The sequence below is a fragment of the Oryctolagus cuniculus genome, chromosome 19 (genome assembly GCF_051225735.1).
Source record: "Oryctolagus cuniculus isolate XC-2025 breed Fujian yellow rabbit chromosome 19, ASM5122573v1, whole genome shotgun sequence".
In the NCBI taxonomy this organism is placed as follows: Eukaryota; Metazoa; Chordata; class Mammalia; order Lagomorpha; family Leporidae; genus Oryctolagus; species Oryctolagus cuniculus.
The window spans coordinates 27,785,696-27,810,167 of record NC_142885.1 but is presented as its reverse complement, the minus strand read 5'-3'; positions in this window follow the sequence as shown (position 1 = coordinate 27,810,167).

Here is a 24,472-nt window from a genome sequence, read left to right as displayed (position 1 = left end):
GAATAGTACAGCAATGAACACAGAGTGTGGATGTCTCTTTAACCTACTGGTTTCATTTCCTGGGCATATGTACACAGAAGTACAAGGCTGGACCCTATGGAAGTTCCATTTTTAATATTTTGAGGAACCGCCATACTGTTCATAAAAGCTTTGTTAATTTCCACTTCCACCAACAGTGTACAGTGTTCTCTTTACTCCACATCCTTGCCAGCACTTGCCATCTTTCATCTTCTTGGTAATAGCCACTCCAGTAGGAGTGAAATGATATCTCATTGCGGTTTTGATTTGCATTTCCATTATGATTAGTGAAGTTGAACATTTTCTCGTTATGTTTTGGCATTTTCTATGTCTTCCCTTAGTAAATGTTGGTTTAGGACTTTTGTCCATTTTTAAATTGAGTTATTTGTTTTCTTGCTATTGAACTGTTGGAGTAACTTGTGTAATTCATATGCTAACCCACTTGCAGAAGCATAAGTCACAAATATTTATTATTCATATTTGGTAAATTCTCTCTTCTGTAGATTGTTTCTTTTGCTGTGAGTAGCTTATTAGCTTGATGGAATCATTTTTGTCTTTTTGCTTTAGTTGCCTTGCTTATGAGGTCATATCTAAAACAATCACTGACCAGACCAATGGCATAGAACTTCTACATATGTTTTCTTCTACTAGTTTTATCAATTCTGGACTTAGAATAAAGTCTTCCATTCATTTTGGCTTAATGTCTGCAGTACTGGGAGCTAAGGATCTAATCTCATTCTTTGGAATGTGAATATCCATTTTTCCCAAGATATTTGATTAAAGAGAACATCGTTTCTCCATTGTGGATTTCTGGCACAATTGTTGAAAATGAGTTAACTAGAAATGCATGGTTTTACTTCTGGGCTATCCATTCTGTTCCATTTCTCTGTTTGTATTCACGTAAATACTACACTGTTTTAGGTTATTACTGCCTTATATATTTTTATTTATTTATTTTGACAGGCAGAGTGGACAGTGAGAGAGAGACAGAGAGAAAGGTCTTCCTTTGCCATTGGTTCACCCTCCAATGGCCGCTGCAGCCAGCGTGCTGCGGCTGGCGCACCGCGCTGATCTGATGGCAGGAGCCAGGTACTTATCCTGGCCTCCCATGGGCTGCAGGGCCCAAGCACTTGGGCCATCCTCCACTGCACTCCCTGGCCACAGCAGAGAGCTGGCCTGGGAGAGGGGCAACCGGGACAGAATCTGGCACCCCGACCGGGACTAGAACCTGGTGTGCCGGCGCCGCAAGGCGGAGGATTAGCCTAGTGAGCCGTGGTGCCGGTCAAGCCTTGTAGTATATTTTGAAGCTGGGTAGACTGATGCCTTCAACTTTGTTCTTTTTGTCCAGTACTACTTTCACACTAGGGGTCTGTTGTGGTTCCTTGCAAATTTTTGTGTTGCTTTTTATATTTATGTGAGGTATATTTTTATTGATATTGCATTGAATATATTGGGTGCTTTGAGTATTATGGATATTTTAATGTATTAATTCTTCCAATCTATGAATACAGAATATCTTTTTTTGTACATTCTTCAATTTCTTTTCATCACTGTTTTATAGTTTCAATGTAGAGATCTTTCACCTCATTGGTTAAATTTATTCACAAGTACTTTTTAAGTTATTGTGAATGGGATTTTTGATATTTCTTCATCAGATAGTTCATTGTTGGTGAACAGCAGTGTTACTCATTTTTGTTATTGATTTTGTGTCTTGCGACTTTACTGAATTCATTTATTAGCTCTAACAGCTCTTGGTGGAGTCTTTTCAGTATTCTGTAATATGATCATGTTGGGAAAACAGGGACAATAAACTTCCTGTTCAATGTGGCTACCTTTTATTTCTTTCTCTTGCCTAATTTCTTTGGCTTTCACTTCTGGTGCAATATTTAAGTGATGAAATTAAAAAAAAAACTTTCAAGTTTTCCCCATTCAGAATGATGTTGGCTGTGGATTTGTCATGTTTGTATGACTTTTATTATGTTGAGATCCATTCTGTCTGTACTTAATTTCTTGAGAGTTTTTCCATGAAAGGATGTTGACATTTGTAACATGCTTTTTCTGCGTCTGTTGAAACAATTGTGTGGTTTTGTCCTTCATTCTGTTAATGGGATGTGTTACATTCATTGAGTTGTATGTGTTGAAATAATCTCGCATCCCTGGAGTGAATCTCACTTGATCATGGTGAATGATCATGTCAATGTGCCTCTGGATTCAAATTCTATGATTTCCATTGTGTTTTATTCTTGTTGTGTCTTTGGTTTGGATATCATGGTAATGCTAGCCTCATAAAGTAAGTTTGGGAATATTCCATTCTCTTCCTTTTTTTTTAACAGTTTGAGAATTGAAATTAGTTCTCTTTTAAATATTTGATAGACTGGGGACCATGAAGTGACATAGGAGGCTAAGCTTCACCTCACGGTGCTGGCATCCCATAAGGGCACCAGTTCCAGTCCCAGCTGCTCCACTTCTGATCCAGCTCCCTGCTAATGGCCTCAGAAAGCAGTGGGCCCCTCACACATGTAGGGGACCCAGAGGAAGCTCCCAGCTCCTGGCTTCTGATCAGCCCAGCTCCAACCGTTGCAGCCATTTGGGGAGTGAACCAGCAGATGGAAGACTTTTTCTGTCTTTCCCTCTCTCTGTAACTCTGCCTCTCAAATAAACATATAAAAATTTAAAAAAAAATATGTTTCGCAGAATCCTGGACTTTCTTATATGGGAGACTTTTAATCACTATTTTCATTTCCTAACTCATTATTTATCTGTTCATTTTTCCTGTTTCTTCATAATTTGATCTTGGTAAGTTGTACATATCCAGGATTTCATCCATTTCTTCTGATTTATCCAATTCATTAGCATTGATTGTTATAGTAGTTTTTTTTTTTTAATTTGACAGGTAGAGTTATAGACAGTGAGAGAGAGAGACAGAGAGAAAGGTCTTCCTTCCATTGGTTCACTCCCCAAATGGCCGCTATGGCCAGCGCTGCGCCGATCTGAAGCCAGGAGCCAGGTGCTTCTTCCTGGTCTCCCATGCGGGTGCAGGGGCCCAAGCACTTGGGCCATCCTCCACTGCCCTCCTGGGCTACAGCAGAGAGCTGGACTGGAAGAGGAGCAACCAGGACTAGAACCCGGCACCCATATGGGATGCTGGTGCTGCAGGCAGAGGATTAACCAAGTGAGCCACGGCATCGGCCTATAGTAGTTTCTTATGATTCTTTATATTTCTGTCATATTAGATGCAATGTCTCCTTTTTCATATCTGATTTTATTTATTTGAGTCTTCTTTTTTTCTTAGTCTATCTAAAGTTTTGCCAATTGTTTCTTTTTTCAAAAAAAATCTATTTTTCTAGTGTTTATTTTTCTAGTCATTTGTTTTTGTCATGATCTTTATTATTCCTTTCCTTCTAATAATTTGGTTCAAGGTGCTTTTTTTTTAAGATTTTATTTATTGAGACGTAGAGTTACAGACAGAGGAGATAGAGAGAGAGAGAGAGAGAGAGAGAGAGAGAGAGAGAGATCCTCCATCTGCTGGTTCATGCCCCAGTTAGCCACAACAGCCAGAGCTGAACTGATCCGAAGCCAGGAGCCAGAAGCTAGGAGCTTCCTCTGGGTCTCCCACGTGGGTGCAGGGACCCACACACTTGGGCCATCTTCAACTGCTTTCCCAGACCATAGCAGAGAGCTGGATCAGAAGAGGAGCATCTGGGACTTGAACCAGTGCCCACATGGGATATCAGCACTGCAGGAAAAGGCCTAGCCCACTATGCCACAGCACTGGCCCCAAGGCGATTTTTTTAAAGATTTATTTATTTATTTATTGAAGTTATAGAAAGAGTAAGTGAAAAAAGAGAGAGAGAGAGCGAGCTTCCATCTGCTTGTTCACTTCCCAGATGACCACAATGGCTAGGGTTGGGTCAGGCCAAAGTCAGGAGTCCCATCCAGGTCTCCCACGTGAGTGACAGGGGCCAATGTACTAAAGTCATCTGCTGCTTTCCCAGGTGCATTAGCATGGAGTTGGATCAGAGGTGGAGCAACCGGGATTTGAACCAGTGCTCATATGGGATGCCGGCCTTACAGGTGGCTGCCTAACCCACTGCACCACACGCCAGCCCCTGGTGTGAGTTTTTTCCTCCTTTTTTATAGTTCCTTGAGTTGCAACATTGTGAGAGGTCTCTGTTCTTTTCTGATGTAGATATTCATTGCTGTTATCTTTTTTTTTTTTTTAGAATTGCTTTTGCTGCATTCCATCCATAGCTTTCAGTATGTTGTATTTTCATTTATCTTAAGAAAAATTTAAATTTCCTTTTAGGTTCTTCATTGACTCATTGGCTTTTTAAAAGAAATACATATTTTTTGTGTATTTCTGAAATTCTAACTGTAAATGAGATCTAGTGTTATATAATTGTGGTCATGAAAGATACTTGATATGAATCCAATCTTCTTAAAATTGTTGGGCTTTTCTGTGGGCTCACATATTACCTATCCTGGTTAATGCACCACTTGTAGTTGAGAAGAATGTGTATTCTGCAGCTGTTGTATGGAATGCTCCGTAGTTGTCAGTTAGATCTAATTGATCCAGAGTGCAATTTAACTCTGCCGATTCTTTGTTATTTTCTGTCTAGATGATTTGACCATTGCTGCAAGTGTGGTGTTGAAGTCCTCAACTATCATTGTATTGCAGTTCATTTATACCAGTTTGGGCCACAGCTGCTCAACTTCTGATCCAGCTCCCTGCAAATGGGCTGGGAAAAGCAGTGGAAGATGATTCAAGTTTAGAGGTCCCGTCACCCACATGAGAGACCTGGCTCCTGACTTCTGCCTGGCCCAGCCCTTGGCCATTGCAGCCATCTGGGGAGTAAGCCTTTTCTCTCTTTCTCTCTGTAACTCTGCCTTTGAAATAAATAAATAAATCATAAAAGTATCATTTTAATATATGTGTGAAGACTTGTTTCTGGTGATTCTGTTCTGCTTCATTGGTCTATATGTCTATTATAAGCATCACACTAGGCTTGTAGTAAGTTTTGATAATGGCAACTGTGAAACTCATAATTGTCTTCAAGAATATTTGGATATTCAGAGTCCCCCAAGATTCCATGTTAATTTTAACATGGATTTGTCTATTTTTGGATAAAATATTGATATTTTCACAGGAATTGCAATATATTTGTAGATCATTTTGGATAATATCTCAACAATGTTCAGTTTTTTTAAAAATAAACAGAATTTTTTTCTTTTTACATGGATCCTCTTTCATTTCTTTTATCAGATATCTTTGATTAAGCTACAACTTTAATAGATTTGAAAAAATATTGGGGGCCGGCATTGTGGTACAGTGGGTTAATCTGCCACCTGTAACACCAGCATCCCATATGAGGAACTGTTTTAGACCACTTCCAATCCAGTTCCCTGCCAATGCACCTGGGAAAGCAGTGGAAGACAGCCTATGTGCTTGCATCCCTGCCACCCACCTGAAGCTCTTGGCATCTGGCTCTTGGCTTCTGCCTTTGGCATAGCCCAGCCTCAGCCATTACAACCATTTGGTAGGTGTACCAGTGGTTGGAAGCTCTCTCTGTGTCTCTCTCCCTTTTCTCCCTCTTTCTGTAACTCTGCCTTTCAAATAAATAAACAAATCTTTAATTAAAAAGGAAGAAAAATTATAATTCTCACTAAATTTTCCTTGGTAAAATATACTTACTGCTCATAAAACCATATTACATTCATATTACTAGGCAAGGAACTTAATATTGTTATGTTATAATTAAACAGTTAAAATTTTCTATTTCAATTTCTAATAGTGTAAATATTTCTACATGTAGCCCATATAAAGAATCTTTTGCCCAGAGTGCAGTGAAACATCACAGGTTAAGGACACAGTCACCACAAGACTTGATTCACTGCTGTAACTAGCCCACAGTTCAAGAGTTCCCATGGACATCTTCAGTTCTGACTATCCTTTCTTTATTTTTTTTTACTTTTTAAAGATGTATTCATTTACTTGAAAGGCAGAGTTACAGAGAGGCAGAGGCAGAGAGAGAGAGAGAATGCTTCCAACCAAGGGTTCACTCCCCAAATGGCTGCAACAGCCAGAGCTGGGCCGATCCAAAGACAGGAGCTTCTTCCAAGTCTCCCATGCAGGTGCGCGGGCCCAGGGACTTGGGCCATCTTCTACTGCTTTCCCAGGCCTTAGCAGAGAGCTGGATCAGAAGTGGAACAGCTGGGATTCGAACTGGCGCCTGTATGGGATTCCAGCATTGCAGGTGGCAGCTTTACCCACTATGTCACCACTATCTTTCCAACAGATGCTCTTGAAGCATTTGAATATATACAATGTGAAACCCCCACCTCAGCTCAACACCTGAGGTTCTGGAGAGTAGGTCATCTGATGCTTTGGTGTAGAGTTTTAATTAGGGCTCAACCACATGCTGACCACCTGCTGCCTTTAGTCTCCATCCCCTCCTGAAGGTTTGAACTAACACCTTCAGTCTCCAGTTACTCAGGGGTTGGAAGCGACTGGGCATGTTCCAAAGGCCCCAACACAAATCACAGCGGTGGACTGCCAGGGGGTAAACTCCCAGGCAAAGATCCCAGCAGGCAGCACATTCTAGGAGACCACCACCCAGCAGCAAAGGGCAAAGGTCAGATTTCCATCTTCCCTTTAGATAGATGATGCCACATATGGGTTTTATTTCCATTTTCCTAATGGCTAGTGATAGTGAGCATTTTTTCTGTATGTTTGTTGGTCAGTTGTATTTCTTCTTTGAGAAATATTTATTCAGATCCTATACTTACTTCTTACCTGTACTTTTTCTTGCTGTTGTTGGTGATGGTGAGTTTTTTTATTTTTTATTCTGGATGTTAATCCTTTGTCAGAAGAACAGTATTCAATGTTTTCTCTCATTCTTGTGGTTGTCTATATACTATGTTTATTGTTTCCTTTGACCTCAGAAGATTTTCAGTTTGATATAATTCCATTTGCCTATTTTTTTACTTTTATTGATTGTACTTTGGAGGTGTTTCAAAAATGCCTTTGCCTGTACTGATATCTTTTTTTTTTTAGAATTTTTTTTTATTTGACAGGTAGAGTTATAGACAGTGAGAGAGAGAGAAAGACAGAGAAAAAGGTCTTCCTTCCATTGGTTCACTCCCCAAATGGCCACTATGGCTGGCGCTGTGCCAATCCAAAGCCAAGAGCCAGGTGCTTCTTCCTGGTCTCCCACGCGGGTGCAGGGGCCCAAGCACCTGGGCCATCCTCCACTGCCCTCCCAGGCCACAGCAGAGAGCTGGACTGGAAGAGGAGCAACCAGGACTAGAACCCGGCACCCATATGGGATGCTGGTGCTGCAGGCAGAGGATTAACCAAGTGAGCCATGGCGCCGGCCCCTGTACTGATATCTTGAAGTGTTCTCCCTAGGTTTTCTTCTAGAAGTTTCATAGTTTCAGGTCTTACATTTAGGGCTTTAATCCATTTTGTGTCAATCTTTGTATGGTATGAAACATAGAGGTCAAATTTCAATTTTCTGCATGTGAGTGTTCAGTTTTATCAGCACCATTTATTAAAGAGACTCTCTTTTCTCCAAGGTGAATCTGATGACATCACATAGCTGTAGATGAGTGGACATATCTCTAGGATCTCCATTCTGCTACATATGTCCATTTTTATGCCAGTACCATGCTGTTTTAGTTAGCATAGTATGCTTTGAGATCAGGTATTGTGATTCTCCCGCCTTGTTCTTTTGGCTCAATAGTGCTTTTGCTGCTCAGGGTCTCTTTTGCTTCTGTGACTATTAGGACTGTTTATTTTGGGTCCAAAGCTGTGGTGCAGCAGGTAAAAACCCTGGCCTGCAGTGCTAACATCCCCTATGGTACCGCTTCAAGCCCCAGCTGCTCCGCTTCCAATCCAGCTCCCTGCTAATACATCTGGGAAACCAGAGGAGGATGGCCCAAGTGTGTGGGCCCCTGCACCCACATGGGAGACCCAGAAGAAGCTCTTGGCTCCTGACTTCAGCCTAGCCCAGCCCTGGTCATTGCAGCCATTTGGGGAGTGAACTGATGGATGTAAGACCTCTCTCTCTGTCTCTACCTCTGTCTGTAACTTTGCCTTTCAAATAAATCTTTCTAAAAAAAGGATTGCTTATTCTGTTTTCATTAAGAGTGCCATCCATATTTTGATGGTGACTGTATTAAATCTGTAAAGAGCTTTTTGTAGTGTGGACATTTTAACTGCATTTTTCTCCCAATCCATGAACACAGGAGAATGTTCTTCTGGGCCAGGGGTGTGGGGTCCTCTTCAATTTCTTTCAATAGTGTTTTGCAATTTTTTATTATAGAGGTCATTCACCTTCCTGGTTAAATTTGGTCCTATGCATTTGATTGCTTTAGTAGCTATTGTAGGTGGAAATACTTTTATAGTTTCTTCCTTCCTCCACAAGTTTGTTACTGATGTATAAAAATGCTGTTTATTTTTGTATGATGATTTCGAATCCTGCATGTTTCCTGCATGAATTCATTTATTAGTTCTAATAGTCTTTTGGCTGCATTTTTCTATGTGTCAAATCATCTGTAAGTGAGGATAATTTTATTTCTTCCAGGCATATTTCTGTGCCTTTTATTTCTTTCTATAGCTTAATTGCTTTGGCTAACACTTCTGTTATTGTGCTGGATAAGAATGGTGAGTGCAGATATTCATTTCTTGTTCCAGATTTTAGAAGAAAAGTTTTCATCTTTTTGTTTTTAAGATTATTTATTTATTTGAAGGCAGAGAGAGAGAGAGGGAGAGAGAGAAGTGTTCCATCTGCTAGTTTACTCCCAAATGGCCACAATGGCTGGAGCTGTGCCAATCTGAAACCAGAAGCCAAGAGATTCTTCCAGGTCTCCCACATTGGTACAAGGTCCCAAGTATTGGGCTGCCTTCTGCTGCTTTCCCAAGCACATTATCAGGGAGCTGAACCAAAAGTGGAGCAGCTGGGACTTGAACCAGCACCCATATGGGATACTAGGGTTGCAGGTGGCTGTTTTATCTGCTATGCCACAGCGCCAGCACCGGAAGTTTTCATCTTTTCCCCATTCAGGGTGATGTTGGTTCTTTGTGTTACTCAGAAAACTTCTATGATGTTGAACTATGTACCTGTTATCCATAGAGATGGCTATGACTGCCCTGGACCTGGGATTCCCCAAAGCCACCATTCATCAGGTTTTCTCTGGTAGAGAGGCAAATGAACTTGTGAATCTAGTCATTGGAGCCTGTGGGGCCAGCTGTCCCACTCTCTCAAGTCAGAGTTAATTTTAATGCTTTCAAAAGGCAGGGCAAGGATACTTGAAGCTAAGGGAGGCAGGCTAGGAGACTGGGGCCTGAGGGTGTCTAGTCTGCATTCAAGGCACTGTTTTGGGGCTTGGTTTCACTTTCTTTTTTTTTTTTCCCTTAGTCTGTAACTGTAGTAAATATATTTTATTTCCTCTTTACACATTCTGCTTACCAAAAGCTAATTTTCTGATCTTGTGGCTAATTAAAACTATGTTTAATTCAACAGAAAAAAAAATAAAACTTTCCTAAGAATTTTGGGACTGGGGCTGGCGCTGTGGCACAGCAGGTTAAGCAGCCAACTGTGATGTCAGCATCCCACATGGGGGCACCAGTTTGAGTCCCGCTGCTCTGCTTCCAATCCATTTCCTTACTGATGTGCCTGGGAAAGAACCAGAAGATGGCCCAAGTTCTTGAGCACCTGCTAACCACGTGGGAGACCCAGATGGAGTTCCAGGCTCCTGGCTTCAGCCTAGCCCAGCTCCAGCTATTGCCACTATTTGGGGACTGAACCAGTAGATGGAAGATCTTTCCTTCTTCCTCTCTCTCCCTCCCTCTCTCCCTCGGTATCTTTCTGTCATTGCTTTTTAAATAAATACAAATTTAAAACAAAAAGAATTTGAAGACTGACTACTGGAAAATGTCTAGAATCACAAGACTTCAGATAAGGAAGAAACCACACCATCCCCTTGTAAACAATCAAGCCCTACATTGAGGGAACCACCCCCAACTGCTTTCAAGCTGGCCTTCCCAGTTTGCCCATTATCCCCTCTCACTTTCTCCAACTCCTTTTCTCCTTTAAATGTGCTCTTGTTAACTGGCAAGACAGGAAAAGCAAAGGATATTTTTTCTTTCCAGAAAAAATAAAAAAATAAAAAAAACCCTGAAGCTTGGTATTTCACACGTATGCCTAAACCAAGACATTCCTCTGCAGAGTGGACGCACCCCCAGTCAAATAAGTTTCTCCGTTGCTCATTGGCATTTTCTCTCAAGACCTTTTTCTGCACACCTCTTAGAATCACCAACTCTTTCTTCCATGGGACATAGCATTCTGGAAATGACAGTGCCAGGGATTCCCCTGAGCAGTGGGCAACACTGACTCCTGACATAACTTCATCTGCATGGTCTTCAATGAAGACCTTTGAGGAAAAGGGAGAAATGGGGGTGGGGGGTCAGCACGAGTGCAGAATGCTGAAGAGGAAAGCCAGAGTCCCTGTGTGGGCCTTTACAGAAGTGCTGGGGGAACAGGTTGCTGCTTCTATAGTGTGTTGAGAATATAAAAGGCAACAGTTTCACAGATTTTGTCAACACTCAGCAGACCTTGGGTGATTCCAGAGAGAACAGTCCATTCCTTTCCCGGATGTTTGAGCGGACTTGCAACTTTTGTAACCACTTGATTGCAGCCGGTTTCCAAACAGCCGGCTTACTCCATCTTGTTCATCTCCAAAGGCAACTTAGCTCCCCAGTCCCCCAACCCATTTTCTTAAACGAAACCTCGGTTTTGCTCCCCCTCAGCTAAATGGAACCCGAGTCTCCCTGTTGGCAAAACTGTTCTTCAGGAACAAAACTGCCTTTGCTTTTCAAGTTGTGTTTGGTTTTTGGTTCCAGATGAACCTTTGCAATCCATTTTGGCGAGCAGGGTGCAGTAGGTTTTTTTTGTTTTTTTGTTTTTTGTTTTTTTTTTTTTGACAGGCAGAGTTAGACAGTGAGAGAGATAGACAGAGAAAGGTCTTCCTTCCATTGGTTCACCTCCCAAATGGCTGCTACGGCCGGTGCGCTGCGCCGATCTGAAGCCAGGAGCCAGGTGCTTCCTCCTGGTCTCCCATGGGGTGTAGGGCCTAAGGACTTGGGCCATCCTCCACTGTCCTCCTGGGCCACAGCATAGAGCTGGACTGGAAGAGGAGCAACCAGGACAGAACCGGTGCCCCAACCGGAACTAGAACTCAGAGTGCTGGTGCCGCAGGCGGAGGAGTAGTTTAGAATCTCAATTAAAGGAAATGTTATCCCTATTAAAAGTTCCATACTTCTCACTGTAGGTGTGCAAATATGTGTATCATTCAATCATTATGGTTTGAGTTTCATTACTATAAATGGGGAGAAAGGAGGGGCATGGAGAGTTGGTTCCAGCACTGAGGCAGGAGGCCAGCTGATCACCAGGGGCAGTGGGATGGGTCCTCTGGACAGGTCCTGACCTCTCCGGGAACTCTGAGGGCCGAGTACACAAGCCCAGGTCTCCAGGGGTCAACGTGGCCCTTGCTAGGTGCAAATGCCAAGTGCAGGTGGGAGTGCAGAGCCCCAGCCTCCTCAGTTGTGGCCCGGGGTTCTGCGTAGCAGGCAACCGGAGCCCGCACCACCAAGTTGCCATTGCAGGAAGGCTGTTGTCAGCCCCGGCTGGGCACCAGCTGCTGGTCCAGTCCCCAGGGCCCAGTCGGTGGGCGGGCTGTGGGGGAGGCTGAATCCAGAGAGGCCTAGAGGAAACTTCCTGAGCCTGCCTCGAATTTGAAAACCTGTCTTTGTTTCAAATCCCTGGTGGAAAACACCCCAGCCCCAGGGTGCTTTTGCCTAATGATCATTAAGGTGGTACAGTAGGAGTGCCTAAGACCCTTTTGCATCACATCACCCCACCTCTTGCCCACATCCACTCATCTGCTCTGTACCATTCGCTCTGTACCTCAGCTATAAATACACCTCACTTTTACAATAAAGTGAGACCCTGCTTCGACTGGGCTCCACACCATGCCTGATTGTCCCCCGGGTTTGGGGAAGGCTGAGTGGCGGGTGGCGCACTTCCCCTCCTCAGTCAAGGCAAGCTGCGGGCAGCCTGCCTAATTCTCTGGCAGTGGCAAGGAAGAGTCACTGCAGTGGGTGTCATTGGCTCAGGCTGTGGAGCCAGCACCCACTCATTTAGCAAATATTTATTGAGTACCTATTATGTGTTGGCACTGGGCAATTTGAAAATAGAATAGTTAACAAGACTGGGATCCTGGAGATTAGCGTTATACAATGGTGACATGTTAAGATGAGTTGCTAGACCAATAACACAGTGATTAAAAAAAATGCTGCCTGAAGTAAAAAGGTGATCATGTGGGCTGTCCCCTGGTCTGTGATGTCAGAGTCTTCCCTGATTTAAGCTGACTTTGCCTGTTTAAGAGTAGGTGTTGTTATAAGGGAGGGAAGGACATGGGCACATCAGGGCAGTGCAGATGAAGGTTGGGAGTAACCCCGAAGAGTGACCTGAGAATAGGAAGCAGGCAAGTCATAGGAGTTCTCATGGCTTTGGACTCCAGCCTAGGAGTGGAATCCCTGGAGGATGCAAGGGTGGGGGGGGATGAACATGATCTGTGCCCTATCTTTTTTTTTTTTACTTTTATTTAATAAATATAAATTTCCAAAGTACAGTTTATGAATTACAATGGCTTTCTCCCCCCCATAAGTTTTTTTTTATTTAATAAGTGTGAATTTACAAAGTGCAACTTTTGTATTGTTGTGGCTCCCCCCCAACCTCCCTCCCTCCTGTGGCTCTCCCCTCTCCCACTCCCTCTTCCCTCCCACCCTTCATTGAGTTTCATTTTCAATCACCTTCATATACTGAAGATCAACTTAGTATATGTTATATCTTAATGTTAGCCGTCGCAAAGCACACCAGACACCGGAGTAAGGGAAAGGGTTTATTGGGGAATACCTATAGACCAGAGTGAAGGGGCAGCAAAGGAAAAAAAGGGAAAGAGAGTATAAGAGAGAGAAACAGAGAGGAGAGGAGCTAGCAAGGAGAGAAGAGAGAGCAAAGAAGAGGAGAGAGGAGAGCAGAGCCAAGAGACCAGATGAGGACGCTAGAGAGAGGAACTGAGAGAGAGCAGGACAGAAGGGCCAAGAGAGAAGAGCCAAGAGACCAGAGGGGGAGGCTAGAGAGAGGAACTGAGAGAGAGCAGGAGAGAAGGACCGAGAGAGCACAGAGCACGTGTTCAGGAACAGGCCCTTTTAAAACTTTGCCTGAGGGCGGGCATGGAAGCAGGAGCAGCCAATCCCATTAGGATGGGGGTGGAGCCTGGCTCAGGTAGCTGGGCCATGTGGCCAACTGTGCCAGTTTCCTAACAGTATACACTAAGCACGGATTTCAACAGGCTGCACTCACGCAACCGCACAAGGTATAGGGCATTGTTCGACTAGTAGTGTTGTTTTTAAGTTTCATAGTAAAACACATTAAGGACAGAGATCCTATGTGGGGAGCATGTACTCAGTGACTCCCGTTGTTGATTTAACAATTGGCACTCTTATTTATGACGTCAGCAATCACCCGAGACTCTTGCTATGGGCTGTCTAGGCTATGGAAGCCCCTTGAGTTCACTAATTCTGAACTTGTTTAGTCAAGGCCGTATCACAGTTGAGGTTCCTTCCTCCCTTCAGAGAAAGGTGCCTCTTTCCTTGATGGCCTGATCCTTCTGCTGGGGTCTTGTTCACCAGGATCTTTCATTTAGATTGTTTTTTGCCACCATGTCATGGCTTTCCATGCCTGTGAGACTCTCATGGACCTTTTAGCCAGATCTGAATGTCCCAAGGGTTGATTCTGAGGCAGGAGTGCTGTTTTGGGCATTTGCCATTCTATGAGTCTGCTGTGTGTCCTGCTTCCCCCACAGGATCATACTCTCCCTTTTAATTCTATCCTTTATTGTTTGCTTACACTGGTCTTATTTGTGAAATCTCTTCGACACTTACCCTATCTTTTTGATCAGTTGTGTATTTATACTTATCACTTTACCAACTGCGCTGGCATTGGTACCTGCCTCCTTGGTAAGATTGAGCTGAAATCCCCCTGGCATATTTCTAGTTCCACCATTGCAGGTAAGTCCGAGTGAGCATGTGCCGACCTATATATCTCCTCTCTCTCTTATTCCCACTCCTATGTTTAACAGAGATCACTTTTCTGTTAATTTTAAACTCCTAAGAATGATTGTGCATTGATTACAGAGTTCAATCAGTGGTCTTATGTAGAAAAACAGAGCAACAACAACAACAACAACAAAAATACTAAAAGGAATAAATAGTAAGTTGTTCCTCAACAGTCTAGACAAGGGCTGACCATGTCATTGTCTCTCATAGTGTCCATTTCACTTCAATGGGTATCATTTTAGATGCTCGTTTAGTTGCCATTGATCAGGGAGAACATATTATATTTGTCCCTTTTGGACTGGCTTATTTCACTCAGCATGATGTGTTCCAGCTTCCTCCATTTTGTTGTAAATGCCTGGATTTCATTTTTTTTTACTGCTATATAGTGTTCCACAGAGTACATATCCCATAGTTTCTTTATCCAGTCATCCATTGATGGACATTTAGGTTGATTCCATGTCCTAGCTATTGTGAATTGATCTGCAACAAATATTGAGGTGCAAATTCCTGGGCCTCCCGAGGTACTATTCCATCAGGTCTGGGTAAGAGCGTGTGACTCGTCTTTTCTTTTCTTTTCTTTTTTTTAACTTTTATTTAATGAATACAAATTTCCAAAGTACAGCTTATGGATTACAATGGCTTACCCCCCATAACTTCCCTCCCACCCGCAACCCTCCCCTTTCCCGCTCCCTCTCCCCTTCCATTCACATCAAGATTCATTTTCAATTCTCTTTATATACAGAAGATCAGTTTAGTATATATTAAGTAAAGATTTCAAGTTTGCTCCCACATAGAAACATAAAGTGAAAAACACTGTTTGAGTACTAGTTATAGCATTAATCACAATGTACAGCACATTAAGGACAGAGATCCTACATGAGGAGTAAGTGCACAGTGACTCCTGTTGTTGACTTAACAAATTGACACTCTCGTTTATGGCATCTTGTCATGAGTTGCCAAGGCTGTTGACAGGCAGAGTTAGACAGTGAGAGAGAGAGAAAGGTCTTCCTTTTCCATTGGTTCACCCTCCAATGGCCACTCCGATGGCACACTGCAGCCAGAGCACTGCGCTGATCCAAAGGCAGGAGCCAGGTGCTTCTGGTCTCCCATGGGGTGCAGGGCACAAGGACTTGGGCCATCCTCCACTGCACTCCCTGGCCACAGCAGAGAGCTGGCCTGGAAGAGGGGCAACCAGGACAGAATCCGGCACCCCGACCAGACTAGAACCAGGGGTGCCAGTGCTGTAGGTGGAGAATTAGCCTATTGAGCTGTGGCACCAGCCTCTTGTTTCTATTTTTTTAATAAGATTTTATTTATTTATTTATTTGAGAGGTAGAGTTACAGACAGTGAGAGGGAGAGACAGAGAGAAAAGTCTTCCTTCCATTGGTTCACTCCCCAAATGGCATGAGCTGTGCCGATCTGAAGCCAGAAGCCAGAAGCTTCTTCCGGTCTCCCACATGGGTTCAGGGGCCCAAGGACCTGAGCCATCCTCTTACTGCTTTCCCAGGCCATAGAAGAGAGCTGGTTCAGAAGTGGAGCAGCCAGGACTATAACCCACACTCATATGGGATGCCTGTGCCACAGGTGGAGGATTAAGCTACTGTGCCACAGTGCTGGCCCCAAAGTCATCTTTTTCCTAAAACAGGTATTGCATACATACATATGCACACACACACACACTTTTTAGTGTAATAGTGGGGTTTTGTTATAAAGGTTTTGTCAAAACTTTATCTATATATGGCATGATTGGCTTTTTTTTAAAAGATTTATTTTATTTATTTGAAAGACAGAGTTACAGAGAAAGGCAGAGACAGAGAGAGGGGTCTTCCATCTGGGTTAACTCTCCAGATGGCTGCAACCACCGGAGCTGAGCTGACCTGAAGCCGGGAGCCAGAAGCTTCCCCCTGGTCTCCAACGTGGGCTCAGGGGCCCAAGGACTTGGGTCATCTTCTACTGCTTTCCCAGGCCACAGCAGAGAGCTGGACCAGAAGAGGAGCCGCCAGGACTAGAACCAGTGCCCAATGGGATGCCGCTGCTTCAGGCCAGGGCTTTAACACACTGCACCACAGTGCCAGCCAATTATTGGCATTTTTTTTTGACAGCCAGAGTTAGAGAGCGAGAGAGAGAGACACACACACAGAGAAAGATCTTCATTTCTGTTGGTTCACCCCCCAAATGGCCACCATGGCTGGCGCTGTGCCAATCCAAAGCCAGGAGGTTGGTGCTTCCTCCCTGTCTCCCATGCGAGTACAGGGCACAAGCACCTGGGCCATCCTCCACTGCACTCCCTGGCCACAGCAGAGAGCTGGACTGGAAGAGGAGCAACCAGGACAGAATCCAGTGTCCCATCTGGGACTAGAATCCAGGATGCTGGCGCTGCAGGCAGAGGATTAGCTTAGTGAGCCACGGCACTGGCCAATTATTGGCTTTTAATTGAAAAATTTCCACCTTGGTGCATTAAAATAAGGAAAATTATTTGTCTGTGAGCACCACACCTATTTTTGCATACTTTTTCTAATACTGCAATCCTCATATCCAAATCAGGGGAAAGTAATAAAAAGGTGTGAGTGTGTGTTTGAATTATTGTCAGGTTGACATAAACAGTTATGACAAGTTTTCCTTTAAAAATTATGTTGTGCTATAAAAATCTGAATGCATTTCTTATCTTTCCATTTATATATATTACACCTTAATACATTAAGACACTGTAAACATGCAAGATTAATTTGTGATAAGAGTTTAACTTATTGTCATTGTCACCATTGTCTTCACCTTGTCCAGAGCCTATTATTTATTGCTTCAGTTGATTTGAAAAAAAAAAAAAAAAGATGATCAGTCTTTTGCAAAATATACCATGGAAGACATTAGGGTTTTAACAATTTATTTAATAAAAATGGTTGTCTTGGTGTGGGCATGTGGCACAGCAGCTATAACACCCCTTGGAATGTCCACATCCCTTCCTAAGTGCCCTAGTTTGAATCCTGCCTCTGCTTCTGATGCAGCCTCCTGCTAACGCATGCTCTGAAAGGCAGCATATACTTAGTCAAGTACTTAGGTTCCTGTCATCCATGTGGGACAGCCAGATGGAGTTCTAGGCTCCTGTCTTCAGCCTGGCCTGCCTTGGTTGTTGCAGGCCTTTGGGGAGTGACTCAGCAATCAGATGATCTCCCTCTGTCCTCTCTTGCTGTCTCTGACTCTGTCGTTAAATAAAGTGAAAATAAAATAATATAGAAAAACATTACATTGAAAGTGATTGTCATAAAATATATATTTTGGACACTGTGAAAATTATTCCTGTAGAATAGGCTTATACCTAATTAATTCAGCTCTATGGAATTATAATTTTCTTTCTTTCTTTCTTTCTTTCTTTCTTTCTTTCTTTCTTTCTTTCTTTCTTTCTTTCTTTCTTTCTTTCTTTCTTTCTTTTTGACAGGCAGAGTGGACAGTGAGAAAGAGAGACAGAGAGAAAGGTCTTCCTTTGACGTTGGTTCACCCTCCAATGGCCACCTTGGCGGGCGCACCGCGCTGATCCGATGGCAGGAGCCAGGTGCTTATCCTGGTCTCCCATGGGGTGCAGGGCCCAAGCACTTGGGCCATCCTCCACTGCACTCCCTAGCCACAGCAGAGAGCTGGCCTGGAAGAGGGGCAACTGGGACAGAATCCGGCGCCCCAACCGGGACTAGAACCCAGTGTGCCGGCGCCGCTAGGCGGGGATTAGCCTATTGAGCCGTGGCACCGGCGTATACTTTTCTTATATCTAAATAATCTGAAATGGATGTTACTCAAAACTTGCATTTGCTTTAATTCAATGTCACCATGACGTAATATTCATATAGGTTTACACAATTCTTGCTCTTCCATTTTTATTTCAAATTTCTACAGTTTTTTCCTTCTTAAAGTAAACACTTCAGAAGAATACATAATAAATACAATTATGCACAATTTTTTCTTTGGAATATTTTTCTTAAGAATTCAAAGTAGTAAATTTAAGCCTTGCATAGATGTCAGTTTCAGTCATTAATTTCCGTTCTTTTACTCCTCTCTTTTTAGTTTATATGAAGGCTAACGAGATTCTGCTGTCCTTGTTTTTAAGTTATATTTCTTTTCATCTCTGTGTTCTCAAAGTTTACTTCTGCTCAGCTTTACTCTCTTTAACTTTTCTTTCCCTTCATTTAACTTCTTTTAATACAATCATTGCTGAATCCACCATCCTTTGTTTAGTATATTATGGCAGACATTTGTAAAGCATTTTAGTGGATTACTATTCTTCACAGTTTTATAAAGTTTTTAGATCTAATGATCCAAGTAAATGTGTTTTATTCTTTGTCATTTCAGCTGTAATATGACTGCATTCATATTTTCTATTTATCAACCTGTAATTAATGCAATTTGGCAACTAAGTCTTCCAGTCTCTTAGTAGTCTCATCACTTGAGTTTAAGGCAATATGTAAGCTGTGAATTTTATATTTACTAATTTTTATATTTTATTTTTTAAAGAAGTATTTATTTTATTTGAAAGTCAGAGTTACATAGAGAGAGAAGAAGAGTCAGAGAGAGCGAGGTCTTCTATCCACTGGTTCACTCCCCAATTGGCCACAATGGCTGGAGCTGTGCCAATCTGAAGGCAGGAACCAGGAGCTTCTTTCAGGTCTCTCATGTGGGTGCAGGGACCAAGAACTTGAGCCATCTTCTGCTTTCCCAGGCCTTAGCAAAGTGCTGGATCGGAAGTGGAACAGCCGAGACCAACGCCCACCGCCGCTGCCATCTCCTTTTTCCTTGGGCACCCCCTCTGCAGCCACGTCTTTTCACACTTGCGCCATGTCACTGCCCCCGCCTCCCCTCACACACCTGGCAGCCACTGCCTCCTCCTACTTCCCAGGACACCTGGCTGCAACCGCTTATTTGGGCGCCCCGCGCAGTTTTCAGGTGCCACCGCCTGCTTTCTGGGGCGTACCAGTTACCTCCGCGTCATTAGGTCCCAACGTGTTCCCCAGTGGCCAGTCTTTTCCTAGTTAGACACCACCTCTGCTGCAGAGTCTTTTCACACCCTGGCAGTCCCCAGCAGCCACCACGTCATTAGCCCCCCTCGCACCCCGCCGCCGCTGCCTCCTTCTTCTTCCTAGGGCACCCCGCTACCACAGATTTTGGGGCCCCCGCGCGGTTTCCAGCTGCCGCCCCCTGCTTCCTCGGACACCCCCGCTGCTGCCGCGTCTTTGGGCACCCACGAAGACCCCAGTGGCCATCTCCTACTTACTCGGACAACTCCATTGCCTCCCTGTCATTAGGCCCCCGGCGGTGTCCCCAGCCGCTGTGTTGCCTCTGTGTCATTGGGTCCCCATGCGGACCCCAGCAGCCGCCACTTTCTTCCTCTGGCACCACTGCTGCCACCGTGCCTTTATGCCCCCACGCGACCCCTGCAGCCGCCTCCTCCTTATTTGGGCATTCCCTTGTCTCCGCTGCATCCTTAGGCTCCCTAAGCGGCCCCCCATCGCCGTATACTCCTTACTCGGCCACCCCCGTTGCCACTACGTCATTGTGTCCACTCTGGACTCCAGCAGCCGCCACCTCCTTCCATGGGTACCCCCTTTCCCGCTGCGTTATTATGCCAGAGCCAGACCCAGCCTCTGTCGCCACTGGGTCTCCAGCTGCAGCCACCTCCTTCCCGGGGCACCTGCATTGTTGCCGCACCTTTGTCTGCCCGCGCGGACCCCAGCGGCTGTCTCCTCACTCAGCCACCCAGTCATCGGGTTCACAACCAGACCTGAGCAGCAGTTTGGGCACCACCTTTGAAACTGAGTTACTCGCCCCGAGCGACTCCATCCTCTGCAGCCTCCTTCCTTGAGCAGCCGCGCTGCAGCCGAATCTTTGTTCACCCTGCGTGGTCCCCAGCAGCCGCTGCGCCATTGCGCCCCCCCGACACACCCCACTGCCGTTGCCTCCTCCTCCTCCTTCCTCCTGCATCCCCGCTGCCATCAAGTCATGTGCTCACACGTGGAAACCAGCAGCCTCCGCATCATTCCCCCACACCCCGCGGCTGCCTGCTCTTTCTTCCTCAGGCTCCCCCGCTGCCCCAGGGTATTTGCCACCCCACAGGGTCCCCAGGCGCCGCTGCCTTCTTCGGGCACCACCGCTGCCACCGAGTCTTTTTCACACCCTTCGTGATCCCCAGCTGCAGTCATGTGATTGCCCTCCCACACCTGCCGCTGCTGCCTCCTGCTCCTTTCTAGGGCACCCCGCTGCCGTCATGTCTTTGGGTCCCCACGCAGACTCAGAGGCCGCCTCCTACTTACGTGGACATTTCCATTGGTTCCCCTGTGGGGTCCCAAGCCACCGCCTCCTCCTTCACCACCCCATTGCCAGCGCTTCATGGGTCCCCATGTGGACTGCATCCTTGGTTGGGCATCCACTTAGCCGCCTGTTATTCATCCCCGCACGACCCCCAGCCTCTGATGCTTCCAACTTTGGGTACCCCCTCTGCTGCCAAGTCTTTGGGCACCCCGCTTCCTCGGATACCCCTATTGCCCACACATCTTTGTGGCCTCCTCACGGTTTCCAGCAGCCGCCGCCCGCTTCCTCGGGCACCCCCGCTGCAAGCCCATCATTGCACCCCCATATTGACACCAGCAGCCCTAGCGTCATTCTCCTAATACCAGGCCTATGCTGGCTCCTTTCTCTGGCACATCCAATGCTGCAGTGTCTTTGGGCACCCCGCGAGGTCCCCAGCCATCACCACCACCTCCTTCCTGGAGCACCAGGGCAGAGTCATGGGTCCCCCACGCGAACCTCAGCGGCCACCTACTTCTTGTTCAGGCAGCCCTGCTGCTACCGTGTGTTTTCACACCCTGGGTGGTCTCCAGCTGCCACCACATCATTGCCACTCCACCCCCCTCCTCTGCCTGCTCCTCCTCCTCCTTCCTAGGACACCTCGCTGCCACAGCGTTTTTGGGTCCCCCGTGCGGGGTTTCCAGGGGCCACCGCCTTCTCCCACGTGTCTTTGGGCCCCACGTGGACCCCTGGGGCCATCTCCTACTTACTGGGGCACCTCCATTTTCTCCCTGTCATTGGGCCCCCTGCGGGGCCCCCAGCCACCGCTGCCTCCTTACTCCACCACAACCTTTCCCTTCACGTCATTGGGTCTCTGTGTGGACCCCAGCCTCTGCGCTCCTTCCTTGGGCATGCCTGCTTCCGCCCAAGGACTCCCCGCTTGATTTCCAGCTGCCACCCCCTGCGTCCCCAGGCATCCCCGCTGCCGCCACATCATTTCACCCCCACGCGGCCCCCAGCAGCTGCCCCTTCAATACTTGACTACCGCCAGTTCCCACCACCATGTCTTTCTACCTTGGGCACCCCCGCTGCCTCCGCTACTTTGAGCACCCCGCGCAGTCCCAAGCAGCCGCGAAGTCAATGCCCCCCAATCTCGCCGCCGCGGCATCCTCCTCCTTTTTGGGCAGCCCTTTTGCTGCTGTGTTATTAGGCCCTGATCAGCCCCACCCCCCCAGCTTCTGCTGCCTCCTTCCTTGGGCACTCCCCGCTGCCGCCGAATATGCGGGCACCACGCAGGGTCCCCAGCAGCTGCCGCGTCATTGCCCCCCACACCCAACCGCCGCCGCCGCTTCTTTCTAGGACACCCCGCTGCCACAGTGTCCTTGCCTCCCCCCCAGAGGTTTCGAGCTGCTGCTGCCTGCTTCCTTATGCAGCCCCGCTGCCGCTGCGTCTTTGGGGCCCCCGCACGGTCTCCAGCCGCAGCCATCTCCTTCCTGGGGCACCCCCATTGCCACCGCACCTTTGTGTCCCCACGCAGACCCCAGCGGCTGCCTCCTCCTTACTCTGCCATCCAGCCATCGGGTCCACCGGACCTGAGCAGCCGCCGTCTACTTTGTTGGGCACCACCTTTGAAACTGCATTACTAGTCCCGCGCAGGCGACCCCATCCTCTGCAGCCTCCTTCCTTGAGCACCCGCGCTGCTGCTGGATCTTTGGGCACCCTGCTTGGTCCCCAGCAGCCTCCGAGCCATTTGCACCCCCCCCCACACACCACACCGCCCTGGCCTCCTCCTCCTCCTTCTTCCTCGGTTGGTTCCCCTGCTGTGGTCCCCAGGTGCCTCCGCCTTCCGGCACCACCGCTGCCACCGAGTTTTTTCACACCCTTCCTGACCCCCAGCTGCAGCCACGTGATTGCCCTCCCACACCCGCCGCCGCTGAGTCCTGCTCCTTCCTAGGCACCCCACTGCCACAACGTCTTTTTGTCCCCCTCGCGGTTTCCAGCTGCCCCCGATTGCTTCCTCGGAAACCTTCGCTGCCGTCACGTCTTTGGGCCCCCACAAGGTCCCCAGAGGCCACCTCCTACTTACGTGGACACCTCTATTGCCTCTCAGCCATTGGTTCTCCTGCGGGGCACCCAGCCATGCCCTTCTCCTTCACCACCCTGTTCCCAGCACGTCATTGTGTCCCCATGCGGCCGCAGCAGCCACCACATCCTTGGTTGTGCACCCCCATAGCCGCCTGCTATTCGTCCCCGCAGGGCCCCAGCCTCTGACGCCTCCATCCGTGGGCACCCCCTCTGCCGCCAAGTCTTTGGGCACTCCGTTTCTTCATTGCCCACAAATCTTTGTGCCCTCCTCGCGGTTTCCAGCTGCAGCCGTCTGCTTCCTCAGGCATCCCAGCAGTCGCCATGGCATTGGGTCCCCACGCAGACCCTAGCAGACGCCACCTGTTTGATAGGCACTCCATTTGCCACTGCGTTATTAGGCCTTGTGCGGCTCCCAGCCTCTGCCGCCCGCCACCCCTCCGCTGCTTCCTCCTCCTTCTTAGGGCACCACCCTACGAGAGCATCTCTGGGCCCCCTGCCCAGTCCCAAGCCGCCGCCAGCTCCTTCCTTGGGCACCTCCAGTGCCACTGCGACTTTGCGTCCCCACGCGCACCGCAGCGTCCGCCTCCTCCTTATTCGGGCACGCCAGAGCCACCGCATCAATGGTCCCCTGCAGACCCGAGAAGTCGCCACCCTGGGCACCCTTTTTGCCTCTGCGTTATTTAGGCCCTGAGCGGCCCCCAGCCTCTGCCTTCAGCACCTGCGCTGCCGCCGAATCTTTGGGCACCCCGCGCGGTTCTCAGCAGCTGCCGCGCCATTGCCTCCCACCCCCCACAAACCCCATCGCCGTCGCATCCTCCTCTTTCCTAGGGCACCTCTGCTGCCACAGCGTCTTTGGGTACCCGCTTTGTTTCCAGCTGTCAGAGCGTCATTGCGCCCCCACGTGGACAGCAGCAGCCACTACGGCATTCCCCCCATACCTGCCGCTGCGGGCTCCTTCTTCTTCCTCTGGCACATCCATGGCTGCAGCTTCTTTGGGCACCCCGCGCAGTCCCCAGCCGTCGCCACCGCCTCCTTCCTCGGGCACCCCAGCTGCCGCTGCGTCATTGGCGCCCCACGCGGACCCCAGCGGCCGCCTACTCCTTGTTTGGGCACCCCGACTTCTACCGAGTCTTTTCACACCTTGGTTGGTCCCCAGCTGCCGCCAGGTCATTGCCCCCAACCCGGACACCCGCCGCCTCCACCGCCGCCGCCTCCTCCTCCTTATTCCTAGGGCCTTCGCTGCCACAGCTTTTTTGGGTCCCCCGTGTGGTTTCCAGGGGCCGCCGCCTGCTTCCAGGGACACCCTCGCTGTCGCCTGGTCTTTGGACACCCCCACCCCCCACCCCAGCGGCTATCTCCTACTTACTGGGGCATCTCAATTGCCTCCCTGTCATTAGGCTCCCTGCAGGGGCCCCAGCCACCGCCTCCTCCTTACTTGGTCACCACTTTGCCTCTGCAACATTGGGTCCCTGTGTGGACCCCTGCAGCCGTCACCTCCTTAGTCGCTGGGTTGTTAGGCCCCGGGCGGCCCCCAGCCTCTTCTGCCTCCTTCTTTGGGCATCCCCGCTGCCGCTGAGTCTTTGGACACCCCGCCTCCTCCAGCACCCCCCACAGCCACTACCTCTTTGTGGTCCCCGCTTGGATTCCAGCTGCCGCCCCCTGCTTCCTCAGGCATCCCCGGTGCCGCGGAATCATTGCGCCCCCAACGTGATCCCCAGCAGACAATGCCTCCTCCCCCCACCTCCACCCCGCAAAGCCTCTGTGTAATTGGCCCCCCGCAGGGTCCCCAGCAGCTGCCCAGTCATTTCCTGACTATCACCTGTTCCCTCCTTTGCCTCCTTCCTTGGGCACCCCTGCTGCCGCCTTGTCTTTGGGCACCCTGCGCGGTCCCCAGCAGCTGCAAAGTCAATGCCCCCCACCCC